Source organism: Sminthopsis crassicaudata, chromosome 2 (assembly GCF_048593235.1).
Source record: "Sminthopsis crassicaudata isolate SCR6 chromosome 2, ASM4859323v1, whole genome shotgun sequence".
NCBI lineage: Eukaryota > Metazoa > Chordata > Mammalia > Dasyuromorphia > Dasyuridae > Sminthopsis > Sminthopsis crassicaudata.
This window is the reverse complement of record NC_133618.1, coordinates 29706888-29727515: the sequence shown is the minus strand read 5'-3', so window position 1 is coordinate 29727515 and position 20628 is coordinate 29706888. Positions and strand designations below refer to the sequence as shown.

At 49.8% G+C, this 20628-nt stretch overlaps 1 protein-coding gene across 3 annotated transcripts in view; it reads right to left on the bottom strand.

The window, feature by feature from the left end:
* The window catches only part of SLC25A37 (solute carrier family 25 member 37), a 50338-nt gene that overhangs the window by 16516 nt on the left and 13194 nt on the right, over positions 1–20628 (bottom strand). The window lies entirely within an intron of this gene.

Below are 20628 nucleotides of genomic sequence, written 5' to 3'. Positions count from 1 at the left end.
GCGCTCAAGCTTTTCTGAGTCCCAAGCAGAAGGTCAGCTTTCTCTGCCAGCTGTCCACAAAGGCCTATGGGTGGGTGCCGGAAAGGGAAAGGGAGCAGCTGGTAAGTCACCTTTCTGCAAGAAGAGTCGCCAGCTCTCTGAATCAGACAGTAAAGTTCTCCTGCCCTGGCAAGGGAAGCCCACGACTCCAAGCCTGGCAAAAGAGGGCTCTCTACCCAACTGCTGCTTGCCGGCGCTTGCTTGGCTAGCCCATTACCCAGGATATTTCCTGGAGCTGAAGAGAAAGCCGAGCCAGCTGCCCAGGAAGACTACAGAAGCCTCAGCACCCAGAGCTGGCAGTGATGGTAGCCATTGCTAGTTAGACCAGGCATGCCAGGTGGGGCTGGAGAGAAGGGGAGAGATGGGCACCAATCCCTCCTGACATCATCCCCTGGGTCAGTCACAAATCTTGCCTTTGTTCCCACTAAAGAAGCTGTTCTCAACTGAAAGGTGGGATATGAGGTTGAATGGGAGAAGGGAGGTGGAGAGGAAGGAAGGAAGAGGAAGAAAACAAGAGCAAAAGAGAGAAAAGGACAAAGGTGGAAAGGAAGGAAGGGGGTAGAGAATGAATAGAAACCATCCCTTTCAACCTGAGCCTACTTAAGGAAAAAAAAAAGACATGGTGCAATGTATTTCACCAGAGAAAACCCTACAAATACCCCTGAATAAAGACCTTTTAGCCTGGCTGTTTTAAGGAAGTATCTACCTTTAAGAAATGGGATTACTACAAGATTCCGAGAGTTGAATTAGAAGGGGAAAACTCCAGGCCTGACAGGCTTTCCCTCCTCCCCTCTTGTAAAGGCCTAAAACTCTTGAGTCAATTCACTGGGGTAAAACAATCGAGCTTAGCTGGATTACTAACTGAGCTAATTACTGATTGGCCAATACTCTATAGGAATATGCTTGGAAAATGGCCGTTCCCACTATCCTGTGCTGGCCCAATTGTTTGGTGTATACAGAGAATTGTGGGAGGAACAAGGAGGGGAAGGAGACTAGCCAAGGAGACTAGCCAAGGTCACTTCTGTAAGAGACACGAGGCGGCAAGGTCGCAGAGATCCTACTCCGCCATTCCCTTTACTTCTCCCACTAAAAACCAAGAATAAAGACTTGTGCTTATCCTGACTCCACAGATTCTAAGATATCCAGGATCGCCACACCCTCTGACCAGTGACCTCCAGGGCTTCCTTTAAGTCCCAACAAAAAGCCCAGCCCCAGAGGAGCCTCCCCCAATTCTGAAGTCCAGGATAAGTCTTCTTAAGTGAATCATTTCCCATTCATCCTGTATAGAACTTGCTTCATGCTGGTTTATTTGCTGTCTCTCTGTCCCCTCTCCCCCAATTAAATTATAAGTTCCTGATGGACAGGAGCTTTTGCCTCTCTGTGAGGCACTTAATCTTTGTTGAAAGAATGGTTCAGTAATGTAATATACAATATCGTACAGGAAGAATATCGTTCTTAGGAAGGAGATGCTCCTCTGGCTCTGGACTCAGAGGATTTCCAGCTGGGGACCTAAGAATGGAGACCTTGTCACTCCAAATGAAGAGTCTTCCCTCCCAACGATTTCTGTCAGGAAGGCAAGATGAAGTTATTACTGGAATCGGAGGTGAGGAAATCCAGGACTGGAGGGGAAACCGGTCCTATTAGAATCCAAGTCCTGATCACTATCACTGCCACTATTTAGCTGCAAGTGGCCGAAGGATGGCCATCAACTGGAATAACAGAGCTACAAGGGAAGGGCATTTATGGCATCAGGGAACAGTGAGACCCAGGACCCGGAAGTCAGGACACCAAGATGATGATGGAGGAGGAGGAGGAGCCCTGCTAGGCCAGAACAGAGAGGAAGGTGGGGGGGAGAAAGAAGAGGCAAAGAGAGCATCTATTAAGCACCTACTGTGTGCCAGGGTCTGAGCAAGGCCTGAGAACCAAATGAGCCCAAAAGACAGTCCTGCATCCAAATAGGAGAAGACAACCACAAAAAGGGAGCTGGGATGTGGAGGAGGAAGAACCTCTCAGAGAGGAAGCTCGGGGGGAGATGGAGAGCCACGGATGAAGTGAACATGAAGGCCAATTTTATTTTATTTTCTTTCTTCCTCCCTCCCTTCCTCTCTCCTTTCCTTCCTTCCCTCCTCATTCCCTTCCTTTTCTTTCTTTCTCGCTTTTCATTTTCTTTCTCCTTGTTTCTTGCTTACCTGTTTAGTTTCTTTTTTTTTCTCCTTTTCTCTCCTTCCTCTCTCCCTTTTCTCCTTTCTTCTCTTTTCCCCTTCCTCCAGGGACCAGGGGTCAGGGGTCAGGAACTCACCAATCAGAGAAAAGGGTCAAAGGGTAAAGCATCTCCAATCCTACATCACAAAAAGCCCTGAATGTCAGCTCTCCCCTAGGCAGTTTTGTTCCACAGCAACCAGCTGTATCTGGCTCTCAAAGAGCCCCAGAAAAACCCTTCTCCCAAAATGCCATCACTGGGGATGGATCTGTCTGGAGCCTGGAGTGGACACTACTATTAGAACATAATAAGCTTTCCCAGTCCAATGGACAGTGGTAGTGGGTGGGCCGGGGACCTGAGTCCTATTGCCCCCCTTGGCTGGGGCCAGATGATTTCAGAGAGAAAAGGGGGACCCCTCAACCCCTCCTGAGCCCAGCCTATGGGAGGCTGCCAGAAGGCATTTTGGGGAGAGGCCAGAGTTCTGGACATGGCTCTAGACAGAGTGGGAAGCCAATTTTGCCTGATACTCGCGAGCCCTCTGACTGGAGGAGAGTCACCTAAGCTCTCCTCCATCTGTAAAATGTTCAAATCCCATTTCCAACACAATTCCTATTTCTAAAACAAGTTCCAGAGGCCTCAGTTTCCTTATCTGTAAAATAAGGGGGAGAGGTCTAGCTTAGACTGGCTTCTGAGGTCAGAACAAACTGCCTCGGGAGGCAGGGCTCCAGGAGCTGGGAGGCTCCAACCTGAATTGATAAAAAGGAATTTGAGGCACTTGGTAATGGACAAAGCCAGAGCAAAGTTCAAATCTCATCTCAAATACTTATCCCAAGGCAAGTTGTTCATTTCTCTCAGCCTCAGTTTTCCCACCGGTAAAATGGGGAGAATAGCACCTACTTCATAAGGCTGTTGTGATGAATGAATGAGAATAAATACCAAGGATATTTCCAATCCTCAAAGCGCTCTATAAATGCTGGCTATCACCATCATCATCTCAATGACATCACAGATTTGTCCCTCCCCCCCAAATAATCTGGAGACTAAGAGCGGCTCCAAAGGACGGCACCCACCTCAGAGGTCCCTAGACTTCTCCACCCTCCATTCCCCCCCTTTTATCACCTCCCTCATCAGCAGAGCCAAAGCCCAAAGAATCTCCGGCCCATTTTTCGGATTATTCAGACATGATAAATCTTTTAAAACACAAACAGGCTGAAAAGGTATTTTGATTGAGATAAGGAAGAGGCTCAGCCCCTTAAGGGAATTCCCAGATGAAGAAACTTCCTCCACTAGCCAAGGGCTCCCTGGCACTAGGGCTGAGGAAGCTGGGCAAGGAAGGCCCCATGCGATGCCAGCTGCCAAAGGTCACCCAGGCAGCGCCGGGCAGAGGCCCTCTCTGGCCTCCTAGAGGCTCTCTGTTCACAAGACTTTAATTTAGGCAATAATCACCACCACAATAAATGCTATAAGAGTACCATATATAACTGTTTCCTTTTATATGTGTGTATACAGTGTATATGCACATATAAGTGTGCAAGCGACCACACTCTCACAGACACACATATATTGCCCGTACACACACACACACACACACACACACACACTTGTGCCCGTAGGCTCAGCTTCTAAATGTTCTCCAGGACTTGGCAGTGCCCTACCAGCTCTACCAGCCAGAGTGTCCAGATCACATCTGTCATTCACAGCTCGCCCCTCCTCCCATGGGGCAGACTTCTTCCTCTCCTCTCTGAGCCTGTCTGTTCAAAGTGTAAAATGAGGGGACAGAGGGAGACTCGGTGGCCCTCGGGTCCTCACTGGCTCCCCACCTAGGTTCCTGTGACCTCCCTGAGGCTCATTTTCTTCATGTGAGTAGCAGAGATGTTCACCACTAACACTGAGAGAAGCTTCTCTCAAGTTTCCCGAGTGGTTCTCTCTATTCTCTCACTTGATTGATCCTCACAGAAACCCAGCGAGGAAGGGATGCCATTATTAGGACCCTTGACAGAGAAGAAGTTATAGCACAATCCCACAATCAGTAAATAAAGTAAATACAGGCTCACAAGTCAGTAAATAAAAGACGAGACAGCATTTGAACTCTGCTCTTTCTGACTCCTGGATCTAACATCCTTCCCCTGCCCCTCCAATATTACATCATAGCTTGATCCAAAGATTAACTCTTTAAAAATACCAATAAAATCAAGGCTTTTAATCCCATTTCCTTACTCTATGAATAGGAGAAATGGGCACAGCATCACTCCCTGGCTGCCAGATACCCAACCTCTGCCATGACCAATCAGCGGGCTTGTTTATACAGCTGGAAGTTTCAGTGCCAGACCTCCCGAGGCCTGCCTTTGAAGCCCCCTCCCCCCCAACAAGGACCTCCAAATCTTGCCGGCCCCTGCGATTTTCTGATCTGAACTGGAGGTCGGCAGATAACGCTCGGGCAACACAAGGCCATTTTCCGGCTGCCTATCTTTGAAGAAGGACGCTTTGGCAGCTCCCTGGCCTTTCACACACGCAAACAGAACCACAAATCATCCTCCCTTCCCCCCAGCCACCCGCTTCGATACAGGAGGAAATCCTCGCTTTGGAGGCAGTCTGTCTGTCCAAATGACGCAGCCAAGACCAGGTCAGCACCGTGTCACAACTAGCACATCAAAGCCTTCCCAGCTCTGCTTCCCCTCACCCCAAAGGCCGAGAGCTCAAAGCCACATCGAGGTAACTTCTGGATGCGTGGAGCTGTCCAGCCTGCCAATGAAAATGGACACCGGGCACTAGAGGCCTGGAGCCAGTCGGGAGAGAGGTCGGCGGCCATGACTGTGGGCCTGTCATCCACTGGAGCCCCACGGCCACCTATGTCCGGCCTTCAGAACCGCCTTACGGAGGTCCCAAATGCCCGAACCAGTCCCAGGACACAAGCCAGCATGGCCAGTATCGGTGGGCTTGCCAAGGCTTCAGAGATCAGAGGCTTTCCAGAGTGGAGGGAGCCTCAGAGCTCACTGGGAGCAACTGGGCTTTTTTTGTGTCCTGGTTCCTGCAAGCAGCCAGTCTGGTGGACTCCTTCTCAGAACCAGGTTTTTAAAAATAAAATCAGAGGACTGCAAAGGGAGGAAGATAAAGAGGTGTAGTTTTCCTTTTCAGAACCATGTTTTTAAAAATAAAATCAGAGGATTACAAAGGGAAGCAGATAAAGATTATATTTTTCCTTCTCAGAACCATGCAAAGGGAAGAAGATAAAGATTATATTTTTTCTTTCTCAGAACCATGTTTTTGAAAATAAAATACACAGGATTGCAAAGGGAGGAAGGTATATATATTTTTCCTTATCTATGTTGACAAACTACCTGAAATTTATCCACGTATTCACACACTCAGAATCTCTGATCCAGGGCAGCCCAATCCTGAGGAAGTGGCTCAATTGAAGACAGCATTGAGTGCTTCAAATCTGGCCTCAGACACTCTGTGTGACCCCGGCCAGGTCAGTTTCCTGTTTGCCTCAGTTTCCTCATCTGTAAAATGAGCTGAAAAAGGAAATGCCAACCCACTCTGGAATCTCTCCTGGGAAAATCCAGAGGCAATCACAGAGAGTCAGACACCATTGAACAAAGCTCCTGAAGAAGAAATCACTTTTACAGCACTTCCCGTTGAGTCACCCAGCCAATACAGAAAGCTCACAGTTCCTGTGAAAATTCATTCTACTGTCCAACAAATCTAATCATGAAAAGGTTCCCAGCCAATCAGCAAGCCCGTTGTTTAAAGACAAAAAGTAACGTGAAATAGGGCTGGAAAATCATCAGTGGAGGCCCTATAGGGAGCCTATGGTAGTAGAGTGGGTAGAGTAGTTAAGTGACTTGTCCAAGGTCACACAGCTAAGATTTGAATCCCAAGCCTTCTTGCCTCCAGCTCCAGAGTCAGGACTCCATCTACCACACCAAAGCTGGACTTCCCACTCTGGCTGTCCATCAAAATGTTCTTTCCACTAAAGCAAGGGGCAATTAGGTGATTTATCTTCTATGTGCCCTCAATCTCTTCATTTGTAAAATGGGATAGTAATGGCACCTGCCTCCCAGAGCAGCTGGGAAGACCAAAAGGGGATGGGAGCTATTACCCTGATTGTTAACTGCAGCCAGAGCTGAGGAACTCTCCTCCTTTACAACCTCACTGGCTCCCCAGGAAGGGCAGAGGAGCTGGAAGGGCCGCCACTCCAAGGGTGCTCCCGTTGGCTGCTCGATTCCAGGAACAGTCCGCCCTGGACCTTCAAATAGAAAAATGGAGCCATGTTTTTAAAAATAAAAACTGCATTCACCACATTCACTCTCAGAGAAGCCTGCTGTGTCCACCACACATGTTTTTGTTTTTGTTACAAAATGAGAACCGGGAGACAGCTAAGTGATGCCATGGCTAGAGCACCAGCCTAAGTCAGGAGGACCTGAGTTCAAATCTGATCTCAGACACCTATTGCTTCTTGGCTGTGTGATCCTGGGCAAGTCACTTAACCCCAAATGCTTCAAGCCAAAAAAAAGAAAAGGGAAGGAAAAAAAAGAAGAAAAGGGGGGGAAAAAAGAGAAGAGAAGAGAAGAGAAGAGAAGAGAAGAGAAGAGAAGAGAAGAGAAGAGAAGAGAAGAGAAGAGAAGAGAAGAGAAGAGAAGAGAAGAGAAGAGAAGAGAAGAGAAGAGAAGAGAAGAGAAGAGAAGAGAAGAGAAGAGAAAAAAATGATAATGGGAAGGGAAACATGGGGAGGGGCAATAGGAAAACGGGAGAAACACTATTCCCTTCCTCTGCTGGGTAGAGGGGCAAGGGCTCACAGGATCCAAATGCAGCATACACTGTCACCAAAAGTCCTTTCACGTGATCACTTGTGACTGTTTCAAAGGCAGTTTTGATGGGGAAAGGCCATACCTAACTAGAAAGGCAAACTAAATAGCAAAAGCATCAATAAATGTTAAAAAAAAAAAAAAAAAAAAAAGTGAAACTTCATGGTCTGAGAAGAGCCTTCCATCTGGCCTGAGCCTCCACTTCCCAGAACAGGAAAGGGAGGCAGGGAGCACCAGGCTCACCCAGCTCCTTGCTAAACTCTCCAGGGCGCTCTGCTCCCTCCAGGTGACTACAAAGGAACAGAAGGCAGTCACAGAAGCAGAATGACACTGGCCTCGAAAACACAGGAAGGTCCCAGAAGTCCTCACAAAGGTCCTTGGGCAGCGTAGGGCAGGGCAGGGCAGGGCAGAGTGAGGCGCCACCCCAGCCTTTCCCTCACCTTGCTAAAGTCCACCATGTGGGCCAGGCTCCTGCAAAACCAAAAGGTGTCGGCTCCACCTCCTGGCATCGGGGCCAATTCCGCCCTTGGCCCCAGCCAACGGAGTAGAGGAAAAAGGCCTGAGCCAGCCCAGCACCCGGGGGAAGTGGGGCCAAGGCTGGATGCCCAATCTCCTTCCAGTCCGGCACCAGGAAAGCGATGGAGGAGGCAGCATCCTCTGCTTCGTGCCAGGACATGAGGCGTGTGTGGATCCATGCACATCCATGTTTACACACACACACACACACACACACACACTCTCTCTCTCTCTCTCTCTCTCTCCACAATAAATACCATCCCAACCCAAGCCTGTGACAGCAGGTACTCCTATAAAGGTGACCATCCCTCTGGGACACCAAATTGGGCCCGCCACTCAGAGGAGCCCTTGGGAGGGTCCTGGAGGGGAGACTCACAGAGCCGGTCTGGGAGCCGCCCTCCAACTCCCTCTGCCCCAGTCTGCCTTCTCAACACTCACCCCGTGAGCTTACAGTCAATGTTAAGGAACAAATGAGAGGAAGAGTCAGAATTGTGGGGTCCCAGCCCTAGCCCTGGAAGGGCCTCAAGGCCCCGGTTCTAGCCCTGGTAGGCCCTTAAGCCCTGACTCTGGCCCTAGAAGGACTCTCTTTGTAGAGGAGAATACCACAGGCCCGAGTCACAGGGCCAGGAGTCAAATCCAGCTCCCTTTTGACTTCAGGCTACACATTTTTATGATCCTTCATCATTACTGTTATTATTGGTGGTAATAATAATAACTGGCACTTTTCCTGAAATTTCAAATTTACAAACACTTCCCCCAGTTCCTTTGGGGGCCCCACAAGCCCCTTGCTACTTTACAAAGGAGGCCACCCAGCTGTGTCAGGGATGGGCCTGGCACCCAGGCCTGTGCTGCCTGCAGGCCCAGCACTCAACGCTCAAGGCCCCTCCAGATTGCAGACACTGCTCCTGCACATTTTTCAGATGAGCTAAGTCTCAGTCCAGAGACCCCGGCTCTTAAGCCCCCAGAGTCTGGCCTGAACCCCAAGCTCTCCACATGACTCCCCAGAGTTTGAAGGATTCTGCCAAAGGGTGCCAAACCTCCCAGCTTTGCCTAGAGCTCCCTTGCCCACCTATTTTAACAGTAATAACTGGGTCTGCCATGTCTGGCTGAGACCCTGGGCACAGAGCCTTCCTTGTCTTGGACACCCGAAGAAATCTCTGACATCACCCCTCGATATCATCCCCCCTTTCATTGCCCTGAACAAGTCCCCCTCCTGGCCTCAGTCACCACCCCTGTAAACTGAGGGGGACTGGGCGCTAGTGGACCTACTGTATGGTCTCTTCCAGATCCATCCTAGTCAAGTCTTGGGCACCACACTGCACATATTGGACCTCTGCCTGCCTCAGTTTCCTCATTTGTAAAAATGGACATGACAGCACCTCTCTTAAAGGGTTGTTGTGAGGATCAAATCAGGTGATCCTTATAAATGGGAGCTATTATCCTCACCATTATTATTAAGTTTCTAAGCCTCTTGGGCTCAGAAGGTGAGGAGAAATGGAGTTTAGAGGTGAGAAGATCTATTGTTCAAGTCTTCCCTGGCACACTGACTCGTGTCTGTGACCGTGGGTCAATAATTCCCTTCTCTTCCTGGAGCTGCTCACCTATAAAATGAAGGGACTGGACCCCACACCCTTTCAGCTCTAAGTCGGGGATCTAGTGAAATCTCAGCTGGGGACCCCGTGCCAATCCTGGCAACCTTGGAGAGCTGCTCTTCGGAAGGCAAATAATCCCTCCCCATTCAGCCTGGCTTGGGGTTTTGATCCATCTTTTCAAATGGGTTGGGTCTGATGGTGGGAATGGGGGAGTTCAGAATTAGAGGCGGCCCTGAAAGCTGAATGGGAAAACTGGGGCAACTGCTGAGGCCTCCCAGGGATCTGGCATCCAGAATGTCCTCCCCACCCCATGATGCTGGCCCAACTAGCCACTTAACCCCAATTGCTAAGGAAAGGAAAGGAAAAGAGGAAGGGGAGGAGGAAGGGGAAGAGGAAGGGGAAGAGGAAGGGGAAGAGGAAGGGGAAAGAGAAGAGGAAGGAGAAGGGGAAGGAAAGGAAAAAAGAGAAGAGAAGAGGAGAAGAGAAGAGAAGAGAAGAGAAGAGAAGAGAAGAGAAGAGAAGAGAAGAGAAGAGAAGAGAAGAGAAGAGAAGAGAAAAAAGAAAAGAAAAAGAAAAGGAGAGAAAAGAAAAGGAGAGAAGAGAAAAGGAGAGAAGAGAAAAGGAGAGAAAAGGAGAAGAGAAGAGAAAAGGAAAGGAAAGAAAAAAGTGATAACATAAGTAAGAGGCAGTTCCCCAAATCAGAGCAAACCGGGGACTTGCTTAGGGAGGACTTCCAATATTTGCACAATATTAAATGCTTTACATAATGTTCATGATTTGCATATTGGGAAGGCAAGGAAATCACAGGAGCTGAGCACCTCCCCCCCTCCCCACAGAGGAAGTTCAGAAGAGCAAAAGGAAGGGAATAAGCACGGGCAAATCCCCTACTAGGTGCCGGGCACATAGGAAGAAAGGCAAAACGGATGGATGGTGTCTGTCCTCCCCGAGAACTTGGCCAAGTGGGTGGAGCCATCGTGAACCAAGGAAATGGGAGAACCTCAGGGATAAGGGACTTTCATCCTTGCTACCTTGATTCTATGGACGTCGTCCCTGCCTTGTGCCTTGGGTTCCTGCCCCAGCCCTTTTCGGGCTTCTCTACTCAACATTTGGAGCAGGGTCACTCCTATGGAGTTCTCCAGAGAAGAGAAAGGGTCAGCAGAGTGGGGATTTATCTGGAGAGATAGCCCCACACTTGACAGCTGGCAAAGATCACCCTTCTTGGCCACGGACCAAGAGCCCCTTCAGGAAGGAAAAAGAAGGCACAGGTTAATCACTACAAGGCACCACAGCCTTCAGAGGGACAACAAACTTTGCCTCCCTCCTGCTGAGTCCTCCAGCCAGAGGTCCTTGGCAGCTGGCCCTTCCTGAAGAGCCCCCGGAGCTCCTCTATGAGAACCAATCCCAAAGCTGCCCTCAACTCTCCTGGCTGAGCTCTCTGCGGTTTAGAAATCACGTGACACATGATCAGACCACCAGCCTTAATCACAGCCCAATGGGTCCCCAAACAGAAGGAGTGCCATTGGCTGCCACTGCCCCAATCCTGACCACAGGCCCCACTCACCCACTGTCCCCAACAGAAGCGGAAGGACATGTGCTGGTCACATAGTTCAGAGCCCCCAGGACAGGAGTCCCTGTCGAGAGGGCAGACAGGGAAGCAAGCTTGGAGAATGGATGGACATCTTCATCACTTTACAAGTCAGGGCCTCTGATCCAAGGGCCAAAAGAAGGCCCAGATCTACCTTCAAGGAAGGGGTCAGTCACTCAATTGGCATTTATTTGTTAAGGACCTACCTATATCCCTATAAGACATTTATTTGGTAAGGACCTACTTATATCCCAATAAAACATTTATTTGTTAAGGACCTACCTATATCCCATTAAGACATTTATTTGGTAAGGACCTACCTCTATCCCAATAAACATCTATTTGATAAGGACCTACTATATTATATACGCCACCTGAAGATGACACCAGCTTACAAAGGTAAAGGTAGCTCTCATGGGGACAGAGGCAAGATGTCACTCCCAGCTTAGTAACATAAAGTTCATCAGGAAGGTCAACTCAAGGAGGATTAGAAAGGGCTTTAAATAACAAAGAGGGAAGCCAATATTTTAATCCTGAGGCAAATGGGAGCCATGGGAGGTTCCTGAGCACAGTCTCAGTCAGTCTTGATTTTTAGGAATACCAACTTGGCTTCTGTGGCAAAGGTGGGAAGGATGGACTTGGAGGCAGGGAGAATAGCTGGGAGACAAATGCACTGCTTCCGGAAATAAGGGATAAGATCCTGAGCCAGAGTCAGGAGTAATGGAGGGAGGGAGAAAAGGAGGTAAGGAAGAATGGAAAGGGGGATGGCGGAAGAAGAGACAGAAGGTTGGGTGGATGAGTGGTATCTGGGGAGGAGAGGAGAGTTTGTGAATATCCTGAGCCACTTCCCTCCAATCCATGGGTCCAGATCTTCCTAAACTCCTGCTCTGAGCTCTTCTCAGCACACTTCAGCTGACTGAATATACAGACATTCTGATTCCAGCATTCAAGGCTCTCACCTTTCAGGTCTTCTCATATCACAAAGTCAAACTGAGTTACTCACTATCTCCCGTTCTTGTCCTGCCTTTTCCCATATCTGGACCTTCACTTAAATGGTTGTCCATCCTTGGAACCCACTTAGATCCTGGGTCAAGTCCCAATTGGACGACACCCCCTCCATGACGATACTTTGCCGGCTCTCCTGCTCTGGCAGCTTCTCGAATTACATCCAGTGGCTTCTGTCCAAGTTTTTCCTTATTTGACCATAAGCTCGTGGATCAATGTCTGCGTCATGTATATCTTTGTATCCCTAGCACCAGTACAAACTGTCTTACATGAAAAGCTTGTTAAACAAAACTAAAGAGCAACATGGTAATTCTCACGGATGCTGAAGGGGCTTGACAGTTTTTCTGAGCTGATATAGTAATTCACAAATCAGTATGAGGATCTGACAGTTTCGTTTGTCACCTAGAGAATGAGGAGATATCTGGATACTATATACCTATATGGTATGTATCTTTGTATCCCCCCAAACTGACACAATGTATCTTACATACATCTCTGTTAAACAAAACTAAAGAGCGACATGGTAATTCACACAGATGCTGAAAGGGCTTGACAGTTTTCCTGAGCTAAAATAGTAATTCACAAATCAGTATGAGGATCTGACAGTTTCGTTTGTCACCTAGAGAGTGAGGAGATAGCAGGACAAGTATATAACATACATCTTTGTATCCCCAAAAAACTGACACAATGTGTCTTACATGCATGTCTGTTGAACAAAACTAAAGAATGACGTGGTAATTCACACAGATGCTGAAAGGGCTTGACAGTTTTTTGGTGACTCATAGAATTTGACAGTTTGTCAACCGGAGAGTGAGGAAATACCAGCACAGGCCATCAATGCCATCAAGAACTAACCAGAAGCCACTCTTGAAATCTAATCTCCTTTCTCCCATTTTACAGATGAGGAAACCAAGGCTGAACAAATAATTCATGCAATGTCACATAACTACTTTAATCCTGCCTCAGACGGTAACTAGCCTATGTAGCTCCAGACAAATCACTCTAGACCTCAGTTTCTTCATCTGTATAATGGGAACAATAAAATACTTCCAAAGGGTTATCTTGTTTTTCTTTTTGTATCTCCAATATCAAGGGCAGTACCTGGAACACCAAAGGCATTTAGCAAATGCTTGCTGAATTCTAGTTAGCAGACGCCCAATACCTTCAAACTCACTCCAAGCAGTCATCACCAATGAATGTTTCAAGGGCAGGCAGAAGGACAAGTCGGGTGCTCTGGGCTGCTTTTTCCTAGGCTGGTCTTTTCTCATCTCTGGCAGCTTCAGGGTTACACAAACATCTCCCATGATCCTCCCTGGCCCCCTCACCCATCTTCTGCCAAATCGCCTGCCAGAAACCTGTTTTCAATTAAAATCCTCTTCCAGTAAAAACCACACATTCTGGGTGAGTTTGGATTGTTCCAGAATCAGTCTAAAGGAACTCTGGGAACTTTCTATGAAGAAGTGGCTGTGAGAGTGGCCCAGAACTCCCTTGGACAGGGAATCCATAGAAGCTGATCTCCCACAACTCACCTACCAAGGGAGGCTAAATATTATTCTGACGAGACACCCCAATGAGACAACAGAGAAATCCACACTTAACCAATGTGGAGTCAAAGGATCTGAGTTCAAATCTGACCTCACACATTTACTTAGATATGTGACCCCAAACAAGTTGCTTCATTCCTCTCAATATTTCAGTTTCCTCATCTGTAAAATCAAGGAGCTAGATTAATGTAGCATCTCTCAATCACCCTACAGATTTAAATCTAAGATCCTGAAACTTAGGTTTGAAAACCAGTGCTACCTTTACACACTGGACGAGTCACTGGCCGTCTCAGAGCCCTCAACTTCCCTGCATCTACAGAAAGGAAGAATCCTGCTGGACTTGAGCATGTCGGAGCCCCAGCTAACAGCCCATGTCTGGGAACTGGCCGGAGCTGCTTCCCAGGCTGCTGCCAGGCTCCAAGAGAAGTGCCACATGTAGGCGCTCTCACTCCCACTGAGGCCTCGTCCCAGTGGATACGGGAACCAAGGGCCCAATTTCAATTTTACTCCCAGCCTCGAGGAAGGTCAAGGAGAGAACTGAGAATCCCAGCAGTCAGCCCCAGAGCAGAAAACCAGGCGCTAAATTCTTGAGAGGAAATCCCAGAATTAGAAACAAGGGAGGGGGCAGGAATGCTCTAGAGGGGAATCTCATTTCCCAGATGAGGAGACTGCCATCTAGGAGCCCAATGACTCATCCAAGATCATCCAACCCAGCAAGTCGGTAGGCAGGCTTCCAGACAGGCGCTCCAGCCACTAGGCCAGGCCTGAAGAGCAGTTTTGAAATGGAGGAAGGGGATTGAGGACTTAGTTCTGCCTAATCTGCTGCTATTAGTCAGCAACTTTGTCAGAAGGCAAGGTTCAAGCATGTTAAGAGAGACAGAGAAGAGAGATAAAGAGAGAAAGAGAGAAAAAGAAAGAGAGAGAGAGAGAGAGAGAGAGAGAGAGAGAGAGAGAGAGAGAGAGAGAGAGAGAGAGAGAGAGAGAGAGAGAGAGAGAAGGGAAAGAAGAAAGGAAAAAAGAAAAAGGAGGGGAAGAGGGGAGGAAGATGGCTCCCTGGCCTGCTGAACAACTCAGAGGCTTTAAGTCTTGGACCAGAAACGCTTTCTTCCTCCCACCACACTCTCACCCCAATCAGGCCGTTTATGAAATTCAAGCCGCACACTGTCACACTGACCTTCTCCCTGAACAGCTGGGCGTTGTCAGAAGCCCCGCTCGGCCCAGCCGCCCCCTCCCCACAGGGGATGCCCGGCCGGCTCAGGCCTGTGGCAGGGCAGCCGCCGAGCCCCTCCAGGTTTTGTCTTTTCCAAGGCGGGCCCGCTTCTGGGCATCTGATACACTAGGCTGGGCAAGAAGGCCAACAAACAAGCCTGAAATAAAAACCCGCACCAGCTCAGCCTTGGATCTAGTGTCAGGGCCCAAGGGAGGTAACAGAATGTGGCTGGCACCGAGGCCTCCCTTCCCCCACAGTTCACTAGGGCGGCACTGAACTGAGTTCAAATCCCCATGAGGTACCTCCTAGCTGTGAGACCTTGCACATGTCCCAGAATAGCTCCAAGACTTAGTTTCCCCATCTGTAAAAGAGGGACAAGAATTGACACGCCTCTCCAAAGGCTCAAATCATATCACGTACGTAGAGCCAGGCCCAAGAGCTCTAACTGTTCCCACCATCCAAGCAGTTCAGCCAGGTCACTGGGCCCTGCCACCAGCCTTGACCAGCCAGAAGGAACCCGTTAACATGTTCTCCCTTTTCTATGGGGCATCCTTTGCAAAGGGAGTGCCCGTCCTCCCAGCAGCCCTATGAGGCTGGCAGTCCCATCTTACAGATGAGGAGACTGAGACCCAGCTAAGTTCAAGGGCTCATGCAGGATCACAGAGCCTGCGCGTGTCTGGGGTGGGATCTGGGCCGGCACTCTGTTCACTATTCCAAAGAACTTGGATTCTAGGAGAGGACTAAGGGTCACACGAGATGCCCATCTCTGCACGAAAGCCCCCCTCCCTCAAGGGCAGCTGGGACACTGACCAGCTCGCTGGAGCAGCCTCCTGACTCTTCTAAAAGGCATGCCCCATACAAGCTGGCCCCTGGTGCGCAGAGTCCCCCTTGCCCACAGCTCCACTGGCGCAGGAACTCCCCTGATGCCTGCGGCGTTCTTGCTCACCCTTCGGGGTCTGGCTTCTCCCAGCCAGGCACCCCCCCATATCTCTTGGGGCGGCTCTGAGATACCTGTGGTCAGCCTGGCCACTCTCACGGGAGGCAGCCGGGAAGGCAGAGCCAGGGAGAAGGGTCCAGGTGAGCTTCCTCCACCTTGCCCCTGCAGAGGCAAACCAAACAGGCTACCCTGCCCGCTGCCAGCCCTTATGGGCCCTTCCCTGAGGTGAGAGGTCAAGGATCCCCAAGTCCCTTTTCTCCCATCTCCTGCTTCCTCCTCGCTTGTTCCAAGGAATGGGCTTATGTGGGAAGATGAAGAAAAACAGAGAAGTAGAGGGCTGGCTGAGGAAAGCCCCAGCAGCCAAGGGCAGGGAAGGATCAGTTCCCACCTCCTTATACTACAGAGAGGGAAACTGAGGCCCAGAGCAGTTAAGTGGCTTACCTGGGAGTTCCCTTGCTAGCAAATGCCTGAAGACTTTTTATAAGTCTTCCCGAGATTATGAACAGAGGAGAAATCCCCGCTCTCCACAAGCACAGGGAAGAAGGCTGTGGCCATCGCTGAGAGGAGAAAGCATTTCACATCTGGCTCAGGTTTGGCAAAGGTGACGAGACGATCGTGCTGGGGGGGACGTGGCAGGGACGCCCATGGCTCCTACCTGGGCAGCCATCCACCCCTCTGATAAGAGGGCAGAGATCCCCAACACTGAGAGCAGCCCTCCTTGGGCGTAGCAAACATCTGGGAACTAAAGGAATGGCTTCCAGTGGGAGCACAGGGGAGCCACAAGGAGGCCCATGAAGGCAGAGGAACATTACTGCCCGCTAAGAAACACCAAAGGGGCCGACTCCATGAAGCGGAGGAGTCTCAATGGACCGGTGCCAACTGAAGTCAGCAAAAGCCAAGGGGCGCTCAGGTCCATCTGAAGTCAGCAAAAGCCAAGGGGCTCTCAGGAAGTGTTAAGTGTCTCAAGCCAGATTTGAACTCAGGTCCTCCTGACTTCAGGAGCAGTGCTCTAACCACTGAACCATCTAGCTGTGCCTTACCTCTCAGCTTCTTAAGAGTCCTAATAGCCTTTAAAATTCTGCTTGAGCCTCCTCTCTGAAATCTTTCCTCATCCCTGCTCGGGCCCTCAGCCTCAGTGTTACTTAGTATTTCCCTTGTGCAAATACATTGTATTTGATGATATACAAAGTCTCTCTGGAAAGGCAGTACCATTTCTTGAGGGTTTCCCCCATGTGTTCTGTGCTTATATTAAGTGCTTAATAAATACTTGTTGACTGAAGGAACCTCTGGTGACTTCAGGGGAAGGAGGTGGGGCCTAATTAGTCAGGGGGTTTCATTTCATTTGCCCAACTGTACTTATTTGTTATGGAGGAAGGAGGGATATTAAAAAAGAAGAAAAGGACCCTTTCTTTGGGCAACTACTGCAAGTTTTCTGTTTTGACTGAAAAAGTCTATAAGGTGGACACATTCCAAGATCCTCGAGCAAGGTGGACACGTCCCAAGATCCTTGAGCAAGGTGGACACATCTCAAGACCCTCGAGCAAGGTGGACACGTCCCAAGATCCTCGAGCAAGGTGGACACGTCCCAAGATCCTCGAGCAAGGTGGACACGTCCCAAGACCCTCGAGCAAGGTGGACACGTCCCAAGACCCTCGAGCAAGGTGGACACGTCCCAAGACCCTCGAGCAAGGTGGACACGTCCCAAGACCCTCGAGCAAGGTGGACACGTCCCAAGATCCTCGAGCAAGGTGGACACGTCCCAAGACCCTCGAGCAAGGTGGACACGTCCCAAGACTCTCGAGCAAGGTGGACACGTCCTAAGACCCTCGAGCAAGGTGGACACGTCCCAAGACCCTCGAGCAAGGTGGACACGTCCCAAGACCCTCGAGCAAGATGGACACGTCCCAAGACTCTCGAGCCCAGACTGAATTTTGAAGGGACCTGATTCACTAAAAGACACCATGAAGAGGGAAAGTGAAAGTGGAGGTGGAAGAGGAAAGTCAAATGGTGTGTCTACACTCACAGCACTACTAATCAAAGATGGGATTTAAAGCCAGGGCTTTCCACAGTCCAAGCTCTTTATAAAACGTTGTGTCAAGCTCCAGCCCCCGCCTCAAAGGGCCACTTCTCTCCAATATTCAAGTGGAGGGAGCCCTCTCCCACTGGGCCTCAGGACAGCTCATTGGGACAGGCGCCTGGTGCCCATCTCTGTTCTCCCCTTACAGGGGAAGGATCCATCAGAGCCACTGAATCTAGACCCTTCCACTTTGTTCTTGGAGAAACAGAGGCTGGGGAATTTAAGGGCCTGGGGTCAGTCCAAATCGGAGCTCAAATACACTTAGCCTCTACCTGCCCCATTTTCCTCATCTGTAAAATGGGAATGAGCCTAGAATCTACCTCTCAGAACTGTTTCCTCCAGAGTAAAATGGAGATAACAGCATCGACTTCCAGGGTGGTTGAGAGGACCAGCTGAGATATCTGTAAACTGCTTCACATAGTGCTTGGCGCATAGCAGGTACTTAATAAAAATTATTCTTTTTCCCTGTGTGGATGAGGAGATCTCCAAGCTTAAGGTGGTCAGTAACTGCCCCTGTGGAGCCTTCCTGGGGCCCGGGAAGATATTCTGCCTCCCACTTCTATCCAGTCCCAGGGTAATTGCAGTGCCCTGGGACCAGAGGCCTGGTTTGGAAGCTCACTCCGCTCCTTACTATCTTGAGGTGACTCTGTGGCCACCAGAGTCCTCCTCTGTAACATGAAGTAGAGCGAGGGGCAAGTCTAAGGTCTCCGAGTCCATGTGACTCACAGCCGGCTGGGCAGAAAGTCACCTGAGGGCCCCGACAGCCAATGGGGCAGAAATGTTTGTGGGCCATCTACCCAGCATCCCAACCACACTAAAGCGCAGCCCCTTAGGCCCAGATTATCCATTCATCTTTTCGGCACAGGGAAGAGGCGGCTGAGCCACAAGTGTTTATTCCATGCCAGAGAATGGGCCAGGGCAGGGCAAGGGGACTGAAGCAGGGAATTCTGCAGTTGGGGCTCTTACCGGGGGGGGCAGAGAGCCCACGTTTCCTCTCAGCTCCTCACTGCCCACTACAGCCTCCTCATGGAGCCCATCCCAAAGCCCTTGACGGTTGGTGCTTGGTAAATTCCACTCACAGTGACCTTTGGTGTCTGAGAACTGTGTCCTGTCCTGTCCCGCCCCTTTATAACACGGGAGCTCCCAGAGGGCAGGCCCTGGCTCCCTTCTGGGTTCTCTTATATGATTAGAAGTCAGGGGATGGTTCATTTTTGTCTCTGAACCCTCCATTGAATAGCACAGTGTCTAGTAAACAGCAGGTGCTTAATAAAGGCTGAAGTAAACTAAATTAAAACCCAGTTCTTTCCCCCAGACTTGGCACAAAGCTCTGTACCCAGCAGAAAAGCTGAGTAAATGCACCTCCTCTCTTCGTGCAAGTTGGGGGGGATTGGGGGGGGGAATATCACATATACCAGTCAGACCTGGCTGCTGGGGTGGGTTAGCTTTATGGAGCTGTCTTTTAGTTCTTTTTTATTCACCCAAGACATGGCCTGGGTGGGGCCAAAATAAAGCAAAAACAAAAATTATGCAGCCCCACCCCCAAGGGAGCTTCAGGGTTTGGCCAGGATTGCCTCGGTTTCCATTTAGGAGAGATTGAGCCAGGACCCTGGGAGGGTGGGAGCCCAAGGTCAAACCAGACCCACACACAACGGGTCCCTTCCTGTGGACCAACCCCAGCCAGATGTTGCACAAATTGGCCAGATGTTGCACAAACCTGCTCGCCTGGTTGGGCAAGAGACCTCACCCTGCTAAGACTTTCCCCAATGTCCACACTTTAGTTTGTTTATCCAGAAAACACTTTGAGGCAGGAAAAAGAAAAACAACCCAAAAACTACTATGTCTATGAGAGTGGATGGCTAGCAGCCCGTTTGGAACTGGGGGAGAAAGAAGGGAGAGAGGGAGTCAGAAGGAACAGAAAGAAAGAGGAAGAAAAGGGGGAGGAACGGAGGGGGAAAAAGGCAGGAGGGAGGGAAAGGGGGGAGATGGGAGGGAGGGAAAGAGAAAATGGAGGGGGGAATTAAGGAAGGAAGAGGGAAAGGAGGGCAGGTACACAGAATGGACAGAAGGAAGGAAAAAGGGAGCAAGGAGGGAGAAAGGGAGCAGGGAGGGGGACAGAAGGAGGAAGGAGGCCAGGGGAGAAAGGAAAGGGGCTTCTGTGTTTGCGTATTTCAGGCTATTCATGGCGGCCCACACGAGCTCCCACAGTGACTAATCTTGGCAAACACAGACTGGGATTGGCAGGCCTGTGGACAGGAGGACCATGAAGCAGAAAGTGCCATCTCGATCTGGGAAGAATCTCAGAAATAATCTACCTCTTTCATCTTACAGAGGGGGAAACTGAGGCTAGAGAGGGGAAGGCATTTGCTCCTGCTCCTCCCAACTCCAAATTGCTCTTTTTGCTCCACAAATTCCCAGTCTCTTTGTTGTCCCTCCCTCTATAGTCCAGCCAAACCATTTCCTCACCTCCCACTGCCATCTCCAGGCCTTTGGAGCTACTTTCCCCCTTCTTCTTCTCCACCTCTGGGGACCAGCATCAGCTCCCATGGGTTACTTCTCATCACTACCCAAATGATTCCCAGACCAAGACATCCTGCCCGTCACCACGGGCCTACTGGACCCTTTTTCCTGCACATGTGTCCCATAGGCATCTCACTCCCCAAATGTCCAAAACAGAACCCAGCATCTTCTCTCCATCCCTGTGCGCTTTTCCAAACCTTCCCCTTTTTCTGTGGGATACACTGTCACCTTCCCGGGATCTTGGTTACAAAATCCTGGCATTATCCAGAATTCATTCTCCCTCTCCAGATGAGCTCAATTTTCGCCCACCACAAGGCCTTTTGCATCTGACCCCCATTTCTCTCCTCTCAAAGCTGCCAGCCAGGCCCAGACTATTACAACGGCCTCATCTGCCTCCCTCATAAACAAAAATATTGTACAAAGGAGCTCTTTTTGTGCTAGCAAAGAACTGGAACTAAATGGCTGAACAAGTCATGGTACCTGACATAAAGATTATTATTCTATAGGACAAGCAGGAAGCTCTCAGAAAAGCCTGGGAAGATTTAGATGAATCGGTACAAAGTGAAGTGAGCAGGACCAGCAGCAATGCGGTCACATG